At 41.7% G+C, this 20,583-nt stretch overlaps 1 protein-coding gene across 1 annotated transcript in view; it reads left to right on the top strand.

Annotated features, from left to right (window-relative positions):
- The first annotated feature begins 15,783 nt into the window (after positions 1–15,783).
- The window catches only part of rin (ras GTPase-activating protein-binding protein 2), a 66,387-nt gene continuing 61,587 nt past the window's right edge, over positions 15,784–20,583 (top strand). Inside the window, exon 1 of the mRNA XM_045748022.2 lies at positions 15,784–15,919. The gene's annotated coding sequence lies outside the window, so the exon portion shown is untranslated. The remainder of the gene's footprint in view (positions 15,920–20,583) is intronic.

Raw genomic sequence — 20,583 nt, 5'->3', positions numbered from 1 at the left:
TCAGGATGGTAATGATATTGATGATTGATAAAGATTAAGCCACCCAAAAGGTGGCACGGGCATGAATAGCCCGTAAGTGGTGGCCCTTTTGAGCCATTACCAGTATCGAGAGCTGATACTGGAGATTTGTGGAGGTGCAACTGAACCCTGCGTGACGGGAGATGTCTCCCGTAATTATTAATTTTTTTCTTTTTTCTTTTTTTTTCCCCCAGTGTTCTGAGGTTGCATTTAACCATCAAGCTGTTATCGTGGGGGAGGATACTGCTTCACAGTCTTTATGAGGGTGTCCAGCTGCTGGACACCTTTGTTGACCAGGAGAGTGGCTGTGTTGATGGCTTCAGGGTGGCCACTGCATGATTCAGGAACTCTTAAAGCTCTTCTAAGGTCATTGGTTGCTTCACATTCCAGAAGATAGTGAAGTAATGGCTTTTCTGTGACAGTTTGGCAGAAGATGCACTCTCTCTGTCGGGGTTCACCAATCTCCCAGTTGCATCTGTAACCTAGACGTAGTCTATATAGCCTAACTGCTATTTCCCTGTGGATTCCTTTTGGGATATTTAACCTTTCTAATTTGGTTGCCTGAAGATACCATGTTGCAGATGGCGAACCTTCAGCTATTCTCTGGTGCAGGTAGGCTTTGTTGAGATGTGAGAGTTTTTTGGTGATGATGTTTTTTATGTTCTCTAGGCTGGGTTGAATTGTTTTATGTATCACTGGATGACGAGTTGCCAATTTAGCAATTTCATCAGCTTTTTCATTTAATGGGATTCCAATATGGGATGGGATCCAGTTTAAAGTTATGTTGAGTCCTTTGCCTTTAGCGACTGCTCCAAGATACAAAATGGTGGTAATTATTTCCACATTATCTTTCCACTGTTTTTGTCCTAGTATTTGAAGTGCAGCTTTTGAGTCTGTGTGTATGATTGCATTTTGAGTGTTTTGTGCAATCACATATGCGAATGCCTGTTGTATGGCGAACAGCTCAGTTTGGGTTGATGATACTAGTCCTCCCAGTCTCCAATATGCCTGAACGCTGGTCGTGCAAAGAGCAGCGCCAGCACTCTCATTTTCTGTGTCCACCGATCCGTCTGTGAAGATGTGGGTGGCTCCTGCTACTGCTATGCTATACATTTGCTCTTCTATTATGAACATAAGAACATAAGAACAAAGGTAACTGCAGAAGGCCTATTGGCCCATACGAGGCAGCTCCTATTCTATAACCACCCAATCCCACTCATATACTTGTCCAACCCGTGCTTGAAACAATCGAGGGACCCCACCTCCACAATGTTACGCGGCAATTGGTTCCACAAATCAACAACCCTGTTACTGAACCAGTATTTACCCAAGTCTTTCCTAAATCTAAACTTATCCAATTTATATCCATTGTTTCTTGTTCTGTCCTGTGTTGATACTTTTAATACCCTATTAATATCCCCCCGGTTATGTCCATTCATCCACTTGTAAACCTCTATCATGTCACCCCTAACTCTTCGCCTTTCCAGTGAATGCAACTTAAGCTTTGTTAATCTTTCTTCATATGAAAGATTTCTAATTTGGGGAATTAACTTAGTCATCCTACGCTGGACACGTTCAAGTGAATTTATATCCATTCTATAATATGGCGACCAAAACTGAACTGCATAATCTAAATGGGGCCTAACTAGAGCAAGATATAGCTTGAGAACCACACCAGGTGTCTTGTTACTAACGCTGCGATTAATAAATCCAAGTGTCCGATTTGCCTTATTACGAACATTTATGCATTGATCCTTTTGTTTTAAATTCTTACTAATCATAACTCCCAGATCCCTTTCGCAATCCGACTTCGCAATCACAACACCATCTAGCTCGTATCTTGTAACTCTATCATCATTACCTAACCTCAGAACTTTACATTTATCAGCATTAAACTGCATCTGCCAATCCTTTGACCATTTCAAAACCCTATCTAGATCAACTTGAAGTGATAGTGAGTCCTCCTCCGAATTAATTTCCCTACCGATTTTCGTATCATCGGCAAATTTGCAAATGTTGCTACTCAAACCTGAATCTAAATCATTTATATATATTATAAACAACAGAGGTCCCAGGACAGAGCCTTGAGGCACTCCACTTACAACATTTTCCCAGTCTGACTTGATTCCATTTATACTAACTCTCTGTTTCCTTTGGTATAGCCATGCCCTAATCCAGCTTAATATAGCACCCCCAATACCATGAGACTCTATCTTTTTAATCAGTCTTTCATGTGGCACTGTATCAAAAGCTTTGCTAAAGTCAAGGTATACAACATCGCAATCCTTACCACTATCAACTGCCTCAACAATGCTAGAATAAAAAGATAACAAATTTGTTAAACATGAACGGCCATTTATAAAACCATGTTGCGACTCAATTATTAATTTATGTTTTTCAAGATGAAGACGAATTTTATTTGCTATTATAGATTCGAGTAACTTTCCCACAATAGACGTTAGGCTAATTGGTCGATAGTTAGACGCAAGTGATCTATCTCCTTTCTTAAAAACTGGTATCACATTAGCAACTTTCCAAAACTCTGGCACTCTGCCTGACTCTATTGATTTATTAAATATGGTTGACAGTGGGTCACAAAGCTCCTCTTTGCATTCTTTAAGCACCCTGGCAAACACTTCATCCGGCCCTGGGGATTTGTTTGGTTTGAGTTTTACTATTTGTTTAAGAACATCCTCCCTGGTAACTGCTAAACTCGTCAACCTGTCCTCGTCCCCACCCACATAGACTTGTTCGGCTGAAGGCATATTGTTAAGTTCCTCTTTAGTAAATACAGATACAAAATATTTATTAAAAATACTACTCATCTCTTCATCACTATCTGTTATTTGACCTGTCTCAGTTTTTAATGGACCTATCCTTTCCCTAGTCTTAGTACGATATAACTGAAAAAACCCTTTAGGATTTGTCTTTGCTTGCCCTGCTATGCAAACTTCATAGTTTCTTTTTGCTTTCCTTATCTCTTTTTTAACATTTCTAACCAGTTGTACGAATTCCTGTTCTAAAGTGACCTCCCCATTTTTAATCCTTTTGTACCAAGCTCTCTTTTTACCTATAAGGTTCTTCAAATTCTTTGTTATCCACTTTGGGTCATTAGTATTCGATCTATTCAATTTGTATGGTATACTACGTTCCTGTGCTTTGTTTAGAATATTCTTAAATAAGTTATATATTGAATCCACATCGAAATCCCCATTTAAGTCACCTATCGCTGGGTTCATGTCTCGCTCCAAGACCGGCCCACACCCCATACCCAAGACTTTCCAATCAATTTGACCCAAAAAATTTCTTAGGCTATTAAAATCAGCTTTTCGAAAATCTGGCACTTTAACAGAATTTTCTCCTACTGGTCTATTCCATTCTATGCTAAATCTGATTTCTTTGTGATCACTGCTCCCTAGCTCACTCCCTATTTCGATGTCATTAATTTGCGTTTCCCTGTTAGTTAACACTAAATCTAAAATATTATTTTCCCGTGTTGGTTCCTTAATGTGTTGCGTAAGAAAGCAATCGTCAATTAATTCTAGAAAATCTTCTGCTTCACTATTCCCTGTTTTGTTCAACCAGTTTATTCCGCTAAAATTAAAGTCACCCATGACATAAATACTGTTAGATCTAGATGATCTAGATATTTCATCCCATAGATGCTTTGCTTCCATTCTGTCTAAATTTGGTGGCCTATATATTACTCCTATTATAATATTATTAGCTTTTTCGTTTAATTCAATCCAAATAGTTTCTGTGTGTGGCTCTGTTTTGATTCCCTCTTTGAGACTACATTTCAAATTGTCCCTAACATATATGGCTACTCCACCTCCTCGTCTAATATATCTATCTGTGTGAAATAGTTTAAATCCATATATTTGATATTCAGCTAATAGTTCTCTATTTTCTACATTCATCCACGTTTCGGTAAGTGCAATAATATCTATTTTTTCTGTGCAGACAAGAGCATTTAATTCGTTAATTTTATTTCTTAGACTTCTACTGTTAGTGTAATATACCCTAAGTGAATTGTTATTTTGCGGACCTTCTCTTTCCCTGATCGTTTTGCCAATTCCTTTCTCCCACAAACACATACTTTTATTACCTCCTTCCTCCAAATCAATTCCCATACCTCTATCTACTAACAGTTTAAACCCAAACAAACACCTCTAACCACTTCTTCTAACGAGTTCGCAACAGCAACAACCCCAGCTCTCGATAGATGCACCCCATCACGAGCATACATTTCATTTCTTCCATAGAAGTGTTCCCAGTTGTCTATGAAAGATATTGCATTTGATTTGCAATATCTTTCCAGCCGGCAATTGACACCAAGTGCCCTCGATATCCATTCATTTCCCACTCCCTTTCTTGGAAGAATGCCACATATGATCGGGATTCCTCCCTTGCTCCTAACTAACTCTATGGCTGTTTTATACCTCTGAATCAGTTCCTCACTCCTAACTCGACCAACATCATTTCCTCCCACGCTAATGCAAATAATGGGATTGTTCCCATTACCAGCCATAATATCATTCATGTTGTTTATAATATCACCAATGCCAGCTCCGGGATAGCAAACCCTTAACCTGTTCCCCCTATCTCTAGCACAAAACGTTCTATCCAAATACCTTATCTGGGAATCTCCCACAACTAATGTTTGCTTAGGTACTTCCTTTACTTTCTGAGGGGCCTGCGCTTCCTTTCTCTTCGTTGCTTTCCCTTTTGCGCGATCCACAGTCTCTCCACAGCACTCGTCCTCCAAAACGTCAAATGAATTAGAAGTTGCTATGGCGTTTGAAGGCGGCTTTATCAAAGTCTTCTTAAGGCCCCTGTCTTTAACAACTCTCCAAGACGAGGTCCCTTTACTGCTGGTCTCCTCCTTCGTTACTTCTCGTATGCGCCTTAGGATTGTCGGATCATAGGCAGCCTTTTTCATTGGGAGACTTTCTATTACTATTTTGAAAGTAGGCTCTTCCCACGGCGCGGAAGGAGTGTAATTTGGGTGTGGATGATCACCCTCTCTATCAAGAATCATGTTTTTTAAATGTAGTCTGTTTAGGACTTTTCCTGCTCTTGCAACCCAAGAGTTTCCATTGTTTTGGCCTAGTCCAACCACCAAGGCCTGCCGTACTGGGATTGGATCAGAAGAAATAATTATCTTACTGATAATTGTAGCTGTCCTTTGTGATATTCTTTCTTGTAGAGAGGGCAAACCCGTCTCCAGTCTAAGAGTTTCAAGCCTGGTCCACATGGGGGCTCCCAGTGCAGCTCTCATAGCATTGTTTTGGGCAACTTCAAGCTTTTTCCACTGTTGGTGTGATAGATTTGTGAGTGCAGGTCCGGCATAATCGATCACTGATCTGACTGCCTGTACATAGTATGTGCGAAGGACTTGCAGATTGGCTCCTCCAGAAAGGGAGGTTAGCGACCTGAGGATTGCCGTCCGGGCCGCAGATCGCTCTCTCAAGTATGTGACCTCAGCATTAAAATTCATGTGTGTGTCCAGGATGATTCCTAGATACTGATAGGTGTCGACCCATTCTATTGGTTGACCCTGTACTGTGAGTTGGATGTTGGGCTTCGCTATTTTTATGGGCATGGCCTTTGACTTTGAGGGGTTGAGTTTGATCCCAATCTGTTTTGCCTCTTTACTGATGCAGTCTAAGCATTTGGGTGCAAGGCGCGCCGCATCCCTTCCTTTTATGATGATGACAAAGCCGTCCGCGTAGTTTAGCAGCCTGCAGTGATGTGGGAGTTTCAACCTCATTATTCTTTCCATTAAACAGTTGAAGAGAAGAGGGCTAAGAATACCTCCTTGCGGTGTACCATTTTCATGTCTTTTGTACTCAGAGACTGTGCCATGAAGTTTTACTCTTGCTTCTCTGTTTATGAGACAGTTTTTGGTCCAGGAGAGCAGGTTGCCTCTGACCTCTTTGTCAATGAGGCAGCAGAGAATAGCTGGGGCGCTAGCCAGTTCAAAGGCTTTTTCGAGGTCCAGGAATATCAGCATTCCTGGTCTGTCATTCAAGTGGGCTAACAGAGTTGTAATACATTCCACTGTGCCAACCCCTCTTCTATAGGCATACATATCATGGTGCAGTTTAGGCATTTTCCACTCCAGTCTGTTGAGTGCCATTCTGTCAGCCGTCTTGGCTGCACAGCTTTGGAGAGAGATGGGCCTGGGATTAGCTGGATCTTTGGGTTTTGGGATCGGCACTATGTCTGCTCTATTCCAAGCAGAAGGTCTAGTTTGAGAAGTCCAGGCTAAATTAATTAACCTTAGGTATGCAGCGTCTCCCTCTGGGCCGAGGTTTCTAATCATTTTATAGGTTATTTTGTCGGCTCCAGGGGATGTATCCTTGGAGTTTTTCTTTGCCCGATTGAGCTCATCCAGTGTGAAGGGGGCATTAGTGTCAGAGACTTCTTCACATGCTGTAAGGATTCTGTGCCACCTTTCTTCCTCTAGTCCGGTCTGTACTGCTAATACATCTGGTGGAAGTTGATTGCTGGCTGCTCTCTCTGCAAACCTGGTTGCCAGTACTTCGGCTTCCTGTTGAGGATCTTTGGGGTGTGGAGCTTTAGGTGTTTTATTCCCTTTGGCTCGGTGAATTTGCTGCCACATCTCCCCGAGAGAGGTGTGTTCATTCAGGTGTGAACACCATTCTAGCCACTTTTGTTCTTTTATTTGTCTGGTCTCTCGATGTACATGTTCCTTGACCTCACAAAGTAAGATCCTGTTGCGGTCACTTGGCTGCTTTTTGTATAGCTTTCTTGTTCTATTGAGTCTATGGTTGAGTTCTTTGACGCGTTCGCAATAGTACCAATGATCTTTATGGTGTCCGGTGGACTGTTTTTTCAGTGGGATTGAGTGGTTGGCTGCACTTTGAATCGCTTTGACAAATTCTTGTTCTGCCTGATTAATGTCTTCGGGAAGATCATAGTTTCTTTGCCACTCTGAAATGAGGTTTTGAAATCGGTCCCAGTTTGCTAAAGCAAAGTTCCAGGCTTCAGATGGAGGCGGAGGTGGGGTGGGTAGGTCTAACTGAAGATCAATTTGGACCCCATAGTGGTCGCTTGTGAGTGTGGGCTCAACTGACCATGTTGCTGCATCTCTTAGGGAGGCTGAAACGAAGGTTAGGTCTAATCTGCCTCCTTGGATGTGGGTAGGTTCATTCTTGTTTAGGATTTGTATTTCTGGAAGCTGGTCCAGTAGATGTGTAATGTGTATGCCGGCTTCATTTGTTTTGTTCGAGCCCAGTGCCAATCGATGATGGGCATTAAAATCTCCACAAATGATTGTGTTTGTTGTTGTCGCGTGTCCAAATAACACAGAGAGATCCATTTCGGCTTGTGGAGACCTGTACACATTGAACACTTCAAGTTTGTCGTGTCTTAGCTCAATGGTGACTCCCATTACCTCTGTCCCTGCTCCACAATTGGGTGGGCTGGTTATGGATTTGGAGATCAGGTCACTTTTTACATAGATTGCACATCCCCTGGATTGCCCATTGATCCATGGAAGGAAGAAGCCTCGATAGCCTGAGATTTTAGGTTCTAATCCGGGTCGAAGCAAGCTCTCCTGTAGTATCAGGATGTCTATGCCTTTGGTTGCTGCTATGCATTGCAAGTGTTGCAATTTAGTGCGCAGTCCTTGCGCATTCCATTGCAGGATCTTTAGAATTCTAGGTTCTTGGAATGTGCTGATAATTCCGTGGTATCCATGGAGTCTGATGAACACGCCATGGAAGTTGCAATTGGGGTATAGGTTCTTAGTGGTCCTGAAATTGCCTCATCAATGTCGCTTTCCGACGACCTGGACTCTATCTGCTTTTTATGGGGGTGCCTCTTGCCCTGCTGTCTTGACGGTGTGGATATTACATCTTCGAATTTTTTGAGCTTGTGCTCAATTGTCTTCCGAGTCTCTGTGGTTTGCTTTATTCCATGTGAAGACAGCAGACTTTCGATTAACTCAGTGACCAAAGTTTTGAGCATTGGCCAGAGAGCGTTCAGTTCAGTGGGAGCACTATTTAATGTTGTGCAGATTGAGGGCCTAGTGGCTTTTAGACCCTTCTCGGTGGTAACTTTGGCACTGGAATTGCTACTCCTATTGGCCCCAGTGTGCTTGCTGGATGAAATGGGAGGCCGACTGCTTTGAACATGAGTCTTGTGTCCTCCATCTTTCTTTTTGTCCTGTACTGTCTTCTCACCCTTCACCATGGCCGATGGTGAAGGGCCGTGTGCCCCCTCTTCCTGAATGGGTAGACCCCACGCGGTTTTAGTGGGCATGGGAGCTGGTATTCGTTTTGGTGGGGGTTTCGGCTCCGCTGTTGGCGTGGTGGGGTTCGTTTGAAGCCTTTTGAGCCTTTCAGGGCATTTCAAGTTCCAGGCATGATGTGCCTTGGAACAATTTGGGCATTTTGCCTGAACAGGGTGGTTTGCCTTGAATTTATCAATACATGTTTTTGTATCATGGGGCTGGCTGCAGACTCCGCACCTCACTGGGCGTTGGCAGCTATCTTTGTGATGCCCAAATCTCTGACATCTAAAGCATCTTAGGGGTTCTGGGGTGTAAGGCCTGTGTTGGAACACCCCCCAGATTCCAAGGTCAAGTTTTTCCGGGATCCGTCCTCTTACTGTGAGAAGGACTTGCCGAGTTTCTTGTTTTGTTCGTACTTGGCATCTCTCTGCTGACACCACATAGTTCAGCTTTTCGAGATGGCCAAGGCCCATATGCAAGGGATAATGGAGGACAATGACTTTACTTATTTTATCCTCTGGTTTCAGTTCCTCACATTTTGCATAATTTTTTAGAATCGTAGCGGCCGACTCGTCTTTTGGCCTCAGAATGTATTCTCCTTTGAGATTAGGTTTTGCCCTGACCTGGAGCTGGGGGTACTCTTTTTCCAGGTCCACTACAGTAGCGTAGGAAGACTTACCTTCCGTGTGCTGCACTTTGAAGACCGGAAACGTAGATCTAGTCTGAGGCGCTGGGAGAGCTGGAGAAGCTGGAGAGATTAATGGGCGATGGGTCGTCATGGAGTGGCTTGTCCTGTTAGCCTTAGTCACGTGATGCCACTCGTCGTCACTTTCGGAACTGGTGTCCATTATCGATGGTCTTTTCCTACTCTGAGCAGCATTGCTGGATCGATTATAAGTCAATTGGAATTCCATGATGAAATTTCAAATGATCACTTGTGGAGTGGTCTGGTGAGTGAAGGACGTGACGTCTGTGTGTCAGAATGGTAATCTTGGGCATAGCATTTTATATTGGATTAATTCATTAGCTCCCCCACCTCTCATTAATCTAATGGCAGAGGCTACATTTATCTCTGCAATTCTATCCCCAATACTCTGCAGATTCAACTCTATCCTCATTATCTCAATCATAGCATTTCTTGGGCATCCTAAGATAATTCTTATGGCTTCATTTTGTACTTCTACATTCAAACTTAGTTTTGTTTTCATTAACCACCAGTCCCATATGGTGACACAGGTTTCCGAAATTGTCCAACACTGTTTGAACCTTTGAAATATCTTTGCCCTGAAACAAAATATCATCAGCATATATGATCGGAGTTACCCCATTTGAGTATCTCTCAGATGTTATCTTATTCATTAGTACATTAAACAGGGTGGGACTCAACACTCCTCCCTGAGGTGTGCCGAGTTCAAAAGATCTCACACCTGACATACAACCTTGATACCACACCTGAGCCTTCCTTTCGTAAAGATAATCCCCTATCCAGCGCAATAGACTCCCTTTAACACCAAGACTAGCTAATTCATATATAATAACCTCTTTGTTGGCTTTATCAAAAGCTCCTTGTAAATCAATAAAAATTCTATAATAATCATTTTCATTAGCTAGACATTTAATAATACAATCAGAGGTACTTTTTCCTCTGAGGAACCCGAACAAATTACTAGACAGCTGATCACCTATTATATATCACCTATTATAGGTGACCTATTATAGGTGATCACCTATTATATACCTTTTTCTGCTGTATGGTGTTTATTAATCTTGTTTATCTGTATCTATTGCTACCCAGTCTCCCAATCTTTATGCACCCAATCTGAACATCTTTACCATTGTGATCATTGCTGTCTTATATGTGTTGTTAATCTGCTGTATGGTGTTTATTAATCTTGTTTAAATTACCAATAAAGTTGTCAATATAATCAATCAGAGCTTTAATATAACAATGTGCTTTAATATACTTACTAAGCTCTCTCATCTCATTTTTCTCTTGCAATGTATTTGTTATCATTTATCAATTCTGATAGAAATTACCTACTTAAAATTATCTGTTAGATTAAGGACCTGCCCGAAACGCTGCGCGTACTAGTGGCTTTAAACATTGTAAATACTGTACTATTCAATGTATTCTCACAAACCCAATGAACCTTCTTGTATATATATAAATAAATAAAAATAAATAAATATAAAAGTCTATTTAAAATGATCCTCTCCATCATTTTACAAAAACACGAGGTTAATGGACACCCCTAGAGTCAACACTTGCAGCAGAGGAGCTCCAGCATATTTCAACAATCCTAAGTATTGTAGTACAGGTTGATGGTAGTGAGTGGTGTCCCAGAGAACATAAAGGTATAGTGCTCTTGAAAAATAGGTGAGATAACAGGAAAGTGCTAAGGGAAGTGAAAAATCGGATGAGAAAAAGTTGCCCTAGTGTTTACAGTGCAGAGAAGAACATTCAAGATGGCCACTGGCAAGGGGAAAAACAAAACAGAGCTTGATTTTGAGGGATTCAATGAAGAAAGCATTGATATTAGCAGTCTACATAACAAGTTGGTAAATTTAGATACTATAGTGAGCTCTCATGTAGAAATAATTAGTAAATTGAAAGAAAGTAATGACCATTTGAATAGCAAAGTTTTATGTCTTGAGGGTTTAGTGAAAGACTTGCGCAAGGATAAGAATCAATTGGAAACAAATTGCAAAGCCATGGAAGAAGAAAATAAACTCTTAAAAATAGCTTTGGAAGAAGTTAAAGTAAATTTAAACATAAATGACTACAATAGGTTAGGCAAGGAAATTCAACAGGAGAAACAGCTTTTGTCAGCACAGATGGAGGAAGTTACACAGGGAATAGAACAGTGCAAGAAAGATATGCAACTCACTTATGCACAAGTGGCCAAGGAGAAGGAAAAAATAGAAGAAGCAGTAAAGGAAGTCAAACACTGCAGCAACCAAGATAAAACAAACATTAGGCTAGAAGTGAGGAAAGAATTGGCATCTAACCCGAAGTTGGTGCAAAACACAGTTGATCGGAGTAAGTCCCTGATCATTTTTGGCTGCAAAGAAAAGACGATAACATCTAGGTCAGAAAGAGTTGTAGAAGAAGCTAAAGTAGTAGATAAAATTGTTGGTCTCGTGGAAGGTCTTACAACCATAGAGAATGTGTGCGACTACAGGAGAATAGGCAGGTACGTAACAGGGAAAGATCGACCTTTGAGGATCACCCTAAACGGTGCCAAACAGATGGAAGAAGTACTAAGGAATGCTAGAAAATTGCAAAGTGATGAGGATGGGAAAGGGTGGTCGTTAAGACGAGATCTTTCAAAAGAAGATAGAGAGAAGCTGAAACTGAACCTCGCCGAGGCAAAACATTTAAATGAGAGCAGGAATGAAGAAGAAATAAATTATTTTTTCTACAAAGTGATAGGGGTAGGCAAACCAGTAAAGTGGTACATAAAGGCAAACCAACAAAATCAATAGAGAGAGGGGGAGTGAAGAATAAGGAGAGGGGGAACAAGTTCCTGAAGATTGCATACACCAACATAGATGGAGTGAGATCGAAGATACTGGAGTTAAGTGATGTAATACAGCTGCAGACACCAGACATTGTTGCACTCACGGAGACAAAACTTGAAGATGTAATTTTAAATGAGGTCATATTCCCAAGGGGCTACTCAATTTGGAGACGGGACAGAAAAATTAGGAAAGGCGGTGGCGTTGCTGTGCTGGTAAAAGAACACCTAAAGGTGAAGGAAATAATGACTGCCAATCCACAAGAAGTTGACATAATAGCACTAGAGATCTGCTATGAGGATGATAAACTAATGATGATAAATGCATATAGTCCACCGCCAAGCAGCACATGGTCAAAGGAGGAGCTAGATAGTAAACGTGAAGGTCTTATAACAATAATGAGAGAGATTATAGCGAGAGCGGATAACGATAGATCACGACTGTTGATAGTCGGCGACTTCAACTTGAAATCCATAGACAGGGAAGCATATGAAGCTAAAACAGAAGATTTTTGGACCTGTAAATTTGTAGACCTCATCCTGGAAACATTCTTGTATCAACATGTTAAACAAGCTACGAGGATGAGGGAAGGGGATGTTCCCTCCATGCTAGATTTGATATTTACCAGGAAGGAGGAAGAGATATTTGACATTCAGTACCTTCCTCCCTTGGGTAAAAGTGACCATGTCTTTTTGGGAATAAAGTATGCAATGCGTTATAAGCTGGAAGAAAATAAGGAGGTTGAAGCAGTTGAAAAACCAGACTTCAGGAGAGGACATTATGGTGACCTTAGAAATTTTTTTAGTGAGTATAATTGGACAGACTTGATGCTAGGCAAGGAAGTGAATGAGATGTATGGCAAGTTTTGTGAAATATATGATAAAGGCACAAAAAAATTTATACCAAAACAGAGATGCAGAACTAGGAAACAGGATTGGTTCAATAGAAATTGCGAGAGGGCTAGAGACCGAAAGACACAAAAATGGAATCAATACAGGAAGAGGCCGAACCCCCAAACATACCAGCGATACAAAGATGCGAGAAACAACTACACGGCAGTGAGGAGAGTGGCAGAAAGAAATTTTGAAAATGGGATTGCGGACAAATGTAAAACAGAACCAGGTCTATTATATAAATTCATAAACAACAAATTGCAGGTAAAGGATAATATTCAGAGGTTGAAAATGGGAAATAGATTCACGGAAGATGAAAAGGAAATGTGTGAAACACTAAACGAAAAGTTCCAAAGTGTGTTTGTACAAAATGAAATCTTTAGGGAACCAGATACAATAAGAATTCCAGAGAACAACATAGAACACATAGAGGTGTCTAGAGACGAAGTGGAAAAAATGCTCAAGGAGCTCGGTAAGAACAAAGCAGCTGGCCCAGATGGCGTTTCACCATGGGTTCTGAGAGAATGTGCATCTGAGCTCAGCATTCCACTTCACCTGATCTTTCAGGCATCCCTGTGTACAGGAATCGTAGCAGACGGGTGGAAACAGGCTAACATAGTTCCAATCTACAAAAGTGGCAGCAGGGAAGACCCCCTCAATTATAGACCTGTATCATTGACAAGTGTAATAGTGAAAGTATTGGAAAAACTAATCAAAACTAAATGGGTAGAACACCTAGAGATAAATGATATAATATCAGACAGACAGTATGGTTTTCGATCTGGAAGATCCTGTGTATCGAATTTACTCAGTTTCTATGATCGAGCCACAGAGATATTACAGGAAAGAGATGGTTGGGTTGACTGCATCTATCTGGACCTAAAAAAGGCTTTCGACAGAGTTCCACATAAGAGGTTGTTCTGGAAACTGGAAAATATTGGAGGGGTGACAGGTAAGCTTCTATCATGGATGAAAAATTTTCTGACTGATAGAAAAATGAGGGCAGTAATCAGAGGCAATGTATCGGAATGGAGAAATGTCACAAGTGGAGTACCACAGGGTTCAGTTCTTGCACCAGTGATGTTTATTGTGTACATAAATGATCTACCAGTTGGTATACAGAATTATATGAACATGTTTGCTGATGATGCTAAGATAATAGGAAGGATAAGAAATTTAGATGACTGTCATGCCCTTCAAGAAGACCTGGACAAAATAAGTATATGGAGCACCACTTGGCAAATGGAATTTAATGTTAATAAATGTCATGTTATGGAATGTGGAATAGGAGAACATAGACCCCACACAACCTATATATTATGTGAGAAATCTTTAAAGAATTCTGATAAAGAAAGAGATCTAGGAGTGGTTCTAGATAGAAAACTATCACCTGAGGACCACATAAAGAATATTGTGCAAGGAGCCTATGCTATGCTTTCTAACTACAGAATTGCATTTAAATACATGGATGGCGATATACTAAAGAAATTGTTCATGACTTTTGTTAGGCCAAAGCTAGAATATGCAGCTGTTGTGTGGTGCCCATATCTTAAGAAGCACATCAACAAACTGGAAAAGGTGCAAAGACATGCTACTAAGTGGCTCCCAGAACTGAAGGGCAAGAGCTACGAGGAGAGGTTAGAAGCATTAAATATGCCAAAACTAGAAGACAGAAGAAAAAGAGGTGATATGATCACTACATACAAAATAGTAACAGGAATTGATAAAATCGACAGGGAAGACTTCCTGAGACCTGGAATTTCAAGAACAAGAGGTCATAGATTTAAACTAGCTAAACACAGATGCCGAAGAAATATAAGAAAATTCACCTTCGCAAATAGAGTGGTAGACGGTTGGAACAAGTTAAGTGAGAAGGTGGTGGAGGCCAAGACCGTCAGTAGTTTCAAAGCGTTATATAACAAAGAGTGCTGGGAAGACGGGACACCACGAGCGTAGCTCTCATCCTGTAACTACACTTAGGTAATTACAGGTCTATACTCTCCATTGGCTTTAGGGATAGGCATGATCATAGCTTTTTTTCCATTTACTGGGAATACTGCCCTCTTTATAACTAATATTAAAGAGGTCTAACATTGGGTTTTCGTCATAATGGCAAGTTCATTAAGTATTTCATAAGTTACTCCATCCTCCCCAGGGGCGGTAGATTTCCCAACTTTAATCGCCGTTATTAGTTTTTTTTTTTTTTGAGATATATACAAGAGTTTTTACATTCTTGTACAGCCACTAGTACGCGTAGCGTTTCGGGCAGGTCCCTGGAATACGATTCCCTGCCGCGAAGAATCGTTTATATCGAGTTCTTCTCTGGTAATACCTGTGCAAGTGACATCACCACTGTTACCTGTTGTAAGTATAAAATCCTTTCTTAGATCTTTCTTAGATCTTTCCAAGAATCTAACGACTCTCTCGTTACAGCGGGTAATGAACTAAGTTTGGCAGCTTCCGCCCCTTTATTTACGAGACAATTTGCAATTCCTTGCGGGTCAGGATGTGCAACAAAATTATGCTTTTTACCCCTTACTTTATTTACGTCTTGTCAGATTTCGTTCAAGTTTCTGTTACTCCCAACTTTCTCTGCAAACTCCTGCCAATACTTGCTCCTAATTTCCTTTATCTTCTCCCCACACAGCCTAGCAACTGCCAGTAAAGCATTCTTCCCTTCCTCAGTCCTACCATTCCTATTCCAATTCCTGTGAGCTCTCCTCATTGTTAATGTCCACCCCTTAAGCATCTTGTCATGTGTATAATTTTCTTTTCTGGGGGGATGCTTTTTAATACTAGATGTTTTCCGGTTCAATGTTGCATTAAATACATCTACCTCCTTAATTAGACCTTCATAAAATTCTTCTGCCGAAACTGGCTTATAAGTATCATACCAAGACTTAATATGACCAACAAGACCCCTTAATTCTCCCTCATTAAACTCTAACCTTTTCCTCTGAAGGCAGGTATGCTTTTTATCTAGTTTAAGCTGTATTTGTAATGCAAGAAAAAGTGTCAGTATGGATGAGATTGTGTGAGTGAGAGTTTAAATGAGGCGGGTTGAGGTGAGCATCTCGTCGACAAAGCGCGCGCGAGGGAGACCGCGTGGTGAGTTTTTGGGTGCGGGTCCCGCGGTGCGCGCTCGCCATTACGCATATCCACAAACAGCCATATTACACCAGCAAAATACGTCACCTATTTTAGCATATCTCTACTCGCTCGTAAAGTACGTAAGTTTGTGAGTTTTGGAGGATGAGAAGGGTTAGTTGGGGCAGTTAAGAGAGCCATAATTGGTGATCTCTGGGCTCTGGGGTTAAAGTAAGAGTGAAATGAAGAGAACTAGTTACCGGTGTCTCCATCGCTGGAGCAAAGTGTCAAGTCTTGCACCCAGTTTCTTTGTGTTTCACATCGGCCACATGTCTTTTAGGTACGTTGGATTTCATGGCAGAAACACTGAGGTCTTGGATACTTCCTCTAATCTCCAATATATTTGTTCAGAGAACACGTGGAATTGTAATTTTTCCCCTTGGTAAACACGGGGGTGAGTAAGCATGGGGTGGTCTTATCATCCGGGCCTCGCCTCAGCCCTGCCTCACGGCCCTGCCTCACCGCCCTGCCTTACACCCCTGCCTTACACCCCTGCCTCATAGCCTTGCTTCACAGCCCTGCCTCACGGCCTTGTCTCACAGCCCTGCCTCACAGCTCTGCCTCACTGCCCTGCCTTACACCCCTGCCTTACAACCCTGCCTCATAGCCTTGCCTCACAGCCCTGCCTCACTGCCCTGCCTTACACCCCTGCCTTACAACCCTGCCTCACAGCCCTGCCTCACAGCCCTGCCTCACAGCCCTGCCTCACAGCCCTGCCTCACAGCCCTGCCTCACAGCCCTGCCTCACAGCCCTGCCTTACAGCCCTGCCTCACAGCCCTGCCTTACAGCCCTGCCTCACAGCCCTGCCTTACAGCCCTGCCTCACAGCCCTGCCTCACAGCCCTGCCTCACAGCCCTGCCTCACCCCCCTGCCTCACCCCCCTGCCTCACCCCCCCTGCCTCACACTCACCCTCCTCTACCTATCACCTGGCTGGCTACTACCCACTCTTAGTTATTTCATTAGGTTATTGTGGGTGTAATGGGTGGGGTTGGGGGGGGGGGCTGCCCTGGAGTATGGGCTTCACCACCCTGCATTTATCACTGCATTTTACCCTCTGCATGTTCCACAAGTTGTCTGCGCACAGTCATTGAAATCCTGTAAATTGTGCAATGTATGATCTGAATTTTTTTAATGCATTTCTTGGTATTGACTGTGTACAAGAATTCCATTTAATTTGGAGGGTTTTGAAGTCATTTTCTCTGGTGTAAGACGAACATAAGCCAACAATTAGTGGATAAAAGTTGGTGATTTGATGTGATCATAATCTTGTGGTGCAGTCTACATTTGCATTATAAATATAAATTATATAGCATGCATTTTAACTTTTGAGACTTTGTACTAGAGTATATATCGTACACATTCCTGAAGCATAGTAAGAGTTAGGTAAGGACTAAACAAAAGTTGTGAAAGTAAAGTGACAAAGTTTCAGTCCCCGTGGTGCAGTGGTAAAGCATTTGCCCAGTGCTTTGCAAGCACTTTGGCCTGGGTTTGTATCCTGGTCAGGGAAGATTGACTTAACTGACAGGGAATCCATTACTGTAGCCTCTGTTCACCCAGCAGTGAATGGGTTCCTGGCTGTTAAACAATTTGGCGGGTCGTATTCCAGGGGAAAATTAGGATTAAGGACCTGCCTGAAACGCTATGCGTGCTAGTGGCTTTACAAGAATGTAAGAACTCTTGTATATATAAATTAAATAAATAAAAATAAAACATGCATCTGTTGGTGTTCCTGGAAGTATTTTATTGGAATTATGACTTTTTTTTAATTAATTTTTATTTATATGTACAAGAGTTGTTACAAAGCCACTAGCACGCATAGCATTTCAGGTAGGTCCTTAATCAAAATTTTTCTCCAGAATATATTGTTTAACAACCAGGTACCCATTCACTGCTGGATGAACAGTGGTGAACAGTTAAGGATTGGCACCCAGTCAATCCTCCCTGTTCAGGATACAATCCCAGGCTAAAGGGCTCGCGAAGTGCTGGCGAGTGCTTTACCACTGCGCCACAGGGGCTGCGATACATTTTGAGATACATGCCTTTAATTTTTTTAGCTATGCAAGCCAGCACCAGACATTGTTGCCTTACTGAATATACAACTGTAATTTAGAGAAAATCTGTTGACTTTCCTGTGACCCCAGATAAGTGCTTCAGGCATCTTATCTATCTAGGGTGTTAAAGAGGGAATGCCTGACTGTAGTATCAAGACCCACTGGTCAAAAGGCTCGGTACTAAAGGATTAAGAATGGGAAAGTCAGTATAGAACAGCAGTTTGTCAAACTAGTTAAAAAATTTAAAAAAGAAATAAGAAAAAAACAAATAGAAACTATGTACTACATATAGCAGGTCAGATAGAGACAAATCCTAAAGTTATTTTTAGATGTTTCAAATAAAGATTAGAAAAAAAGACTGATCCACTAAAAATTGGAAACAGGTTAGGTATATAACTAATAATGACAAAAAAATGAGTTGTATTTTAAAGTATTTACTCTGTATTTACTAAAAACTTATTATACCCTCAATTGAACCAATCTTATGTAGGTGGTGAAGAGGACTAGTTGACAAGTTTAAATAAATGTAGAAATTAGAGCCAAAAAAGTCCCAAGGGCCTGATGAAGTGTTTGCCAGGGTTCTTAAAGGATGTAAAGAGCAGCTTGTTGAGCTCTCGTCTTGCATGTTAATAAATCATTACCATCTAGCAGGATACCAAGGGAGCCGGTCGGCCGAGCGGACAGCACGCGGGACTTGTGATCCTGTGGTCCTGGGTTCGATCCCAGGCGCCGGCGAGAAACAGTGAGCAGAGTTTCTTTCACCCTATGCCCCTGTTACCTAGCAGTAAAATAGGTACCTGGGTGTTAGTCAGCTGTCACGGGCTGCTTCCTGGGGGTGGAGGCCTGGTCGAGGACCGGGCCGCGGGGACACTAAAAGCCCCGAAATCATCTCAAGATAACCTCAAGATAACCAAAGTTGTGAAGATTTTTTAATGTGTTGATTTTAAAGGGCGATTCCATGCATCAAACTATCGGCCAATTAGTTTAACATCTATCGTGGGAAAATTGCTTGAATTAATTATTGTAAAAGCCATTTGTCTAGATCATGAAAATCATAATTGATCGAAACATGGTTTTACGTAACCTCCACTTGTGTTATGACAAATTTGCTCAAATTCTGTTCCATCATATTTGAGGTAGTTAACACTTTTGTGCTCTGGGCATGAGCCCCCCAGACTTCCCGCTCATGCCCCTGGCATTACGGGCAATTGTGTGGTGACACTGAAATGTGTATACTCTTTCTGCTTTCTCACCTCCACGTTCGTTGTATGTGTTTCATTTTGGTATCAAAATGTTCGTAATAGAATTCCCCACAGGAGTATATGCATATAATGTCCAAAAGCCCGGCGTGCCACCCGCACCAAGCACAAAAATTGGGCGATCGTTAGCCGTGAGCACGAAACAGCGTTAAAATGTGTATATTCTTTTCAGTTTTCTTACCTCGGTTCTTGTGTTACCTCGTTTATTTTGGTATCAATGTGTTCGCAATAGAATTCTCTATAGGGACATATGCATATAAAGTCCAAAACCCTGGCGCACCCCACCCACAACAACGCCGAAAGTCAGCCAAGCGTTAACCGTTCCATTAGTGTACACCCATTGGCACACCCACAACACCCCTACAGAAATGTGTATACAGGGGCACCTCGGTTTACAAATTTAATCTGTTCCCGGAGACTGTTCGTAACCCGAAAATTTGTAAACCGAAGCTAATTTCCCCATAAGAAATAATGGGAAATTAATTAATCCGTTCCTTGACTCCCCCCAAAAATTCACTCCAAAGTAAATTTTTATACCTAATTCACCCAAATCTTCACTACAAAAATATGTACAAGCTATTACCTTTACTGATGACTCCTGTTGGCATATAGAAGACGGGGAGGAGGAGAGGTGTTACTGTTTGGAAGGGGAGTCCCCTTCCATTATAACATCAGGCAGTGATGACTTCTCTGGGGGTACACACTATGGCACGTTTTGCCTGCATACCACTAGGACCTGCTTCTGGCTCACTGCATGATTTTTTCATTGTTTGTCTTGAAGATTGTTTTTCCCTTTGTAACACTTGTCTGTAGTGAGAATCACTTTGTCATTAATAAGATCAATGCAACAGCCTGCTAAAGCTTTATCTGGGTGATTATTTTCAGCAAAACTTTGCAGTTCTTCCCATACTGCACACATTTTCTTAATTAACACTTTCGCGCTTTCCGCAAAGGTCACTCAGCCAACCGAATGTGCGCGCAGCGTTTTTATCGCTTAAGCGTAAAAACAAAAATGTGTATACTCTTTTTACTCTTCTGACCTTAGTTCTCATGCTACGTATTTCATTTTGGTACCAACGTGTTCGCAATAAAATTCTCTAGAAGAATATCAGTAAAAAAAGTCACGAAACGTATAGGGATACCAGCACCAAATAAATAACTACGAAGATGACTCGCCGTGAGCGCCCATCAGCAACAAAATGTTTTTACTCTTGGGATTGTAATCACCTCCACACTTATTCTACAGCGTTAATTTTGGTATCAATGGACTCGCAATGAAATTCCCAACACGGTGATATGAATATAAGCGTAGAATAATGATGCGGCCCGCCCGCAAGAGTGTGGGAAGTTGTGAAATTGTTACCCGGTATCGGTGACGGGACGACGCACGGCGCTTTGAAAGTTTATACTTATTTCACTCTCATGACATTA

The sequence above is a fragment of the Procambarus clarkii genome, chromosome 24, assembly GCF_040958095.1.
Source record: "Procambarus clarkii isolate CNS0578487 chromosome 24, FALCON_Pclarkii_2.0, whole genome shotgun sequence".
In the NCBI taxonomy this organism is placed as follows: Eukaryota; Metazoa; Arthropoda; class Malacostraca; order Decapoda; family Cambaridae; genus Procambarus; species Procambarus clarkii.
Note: the sequence above shows the minus strand (reverse complement) of the source record. Positions and strands in the feature narration are given on the sequence as shown.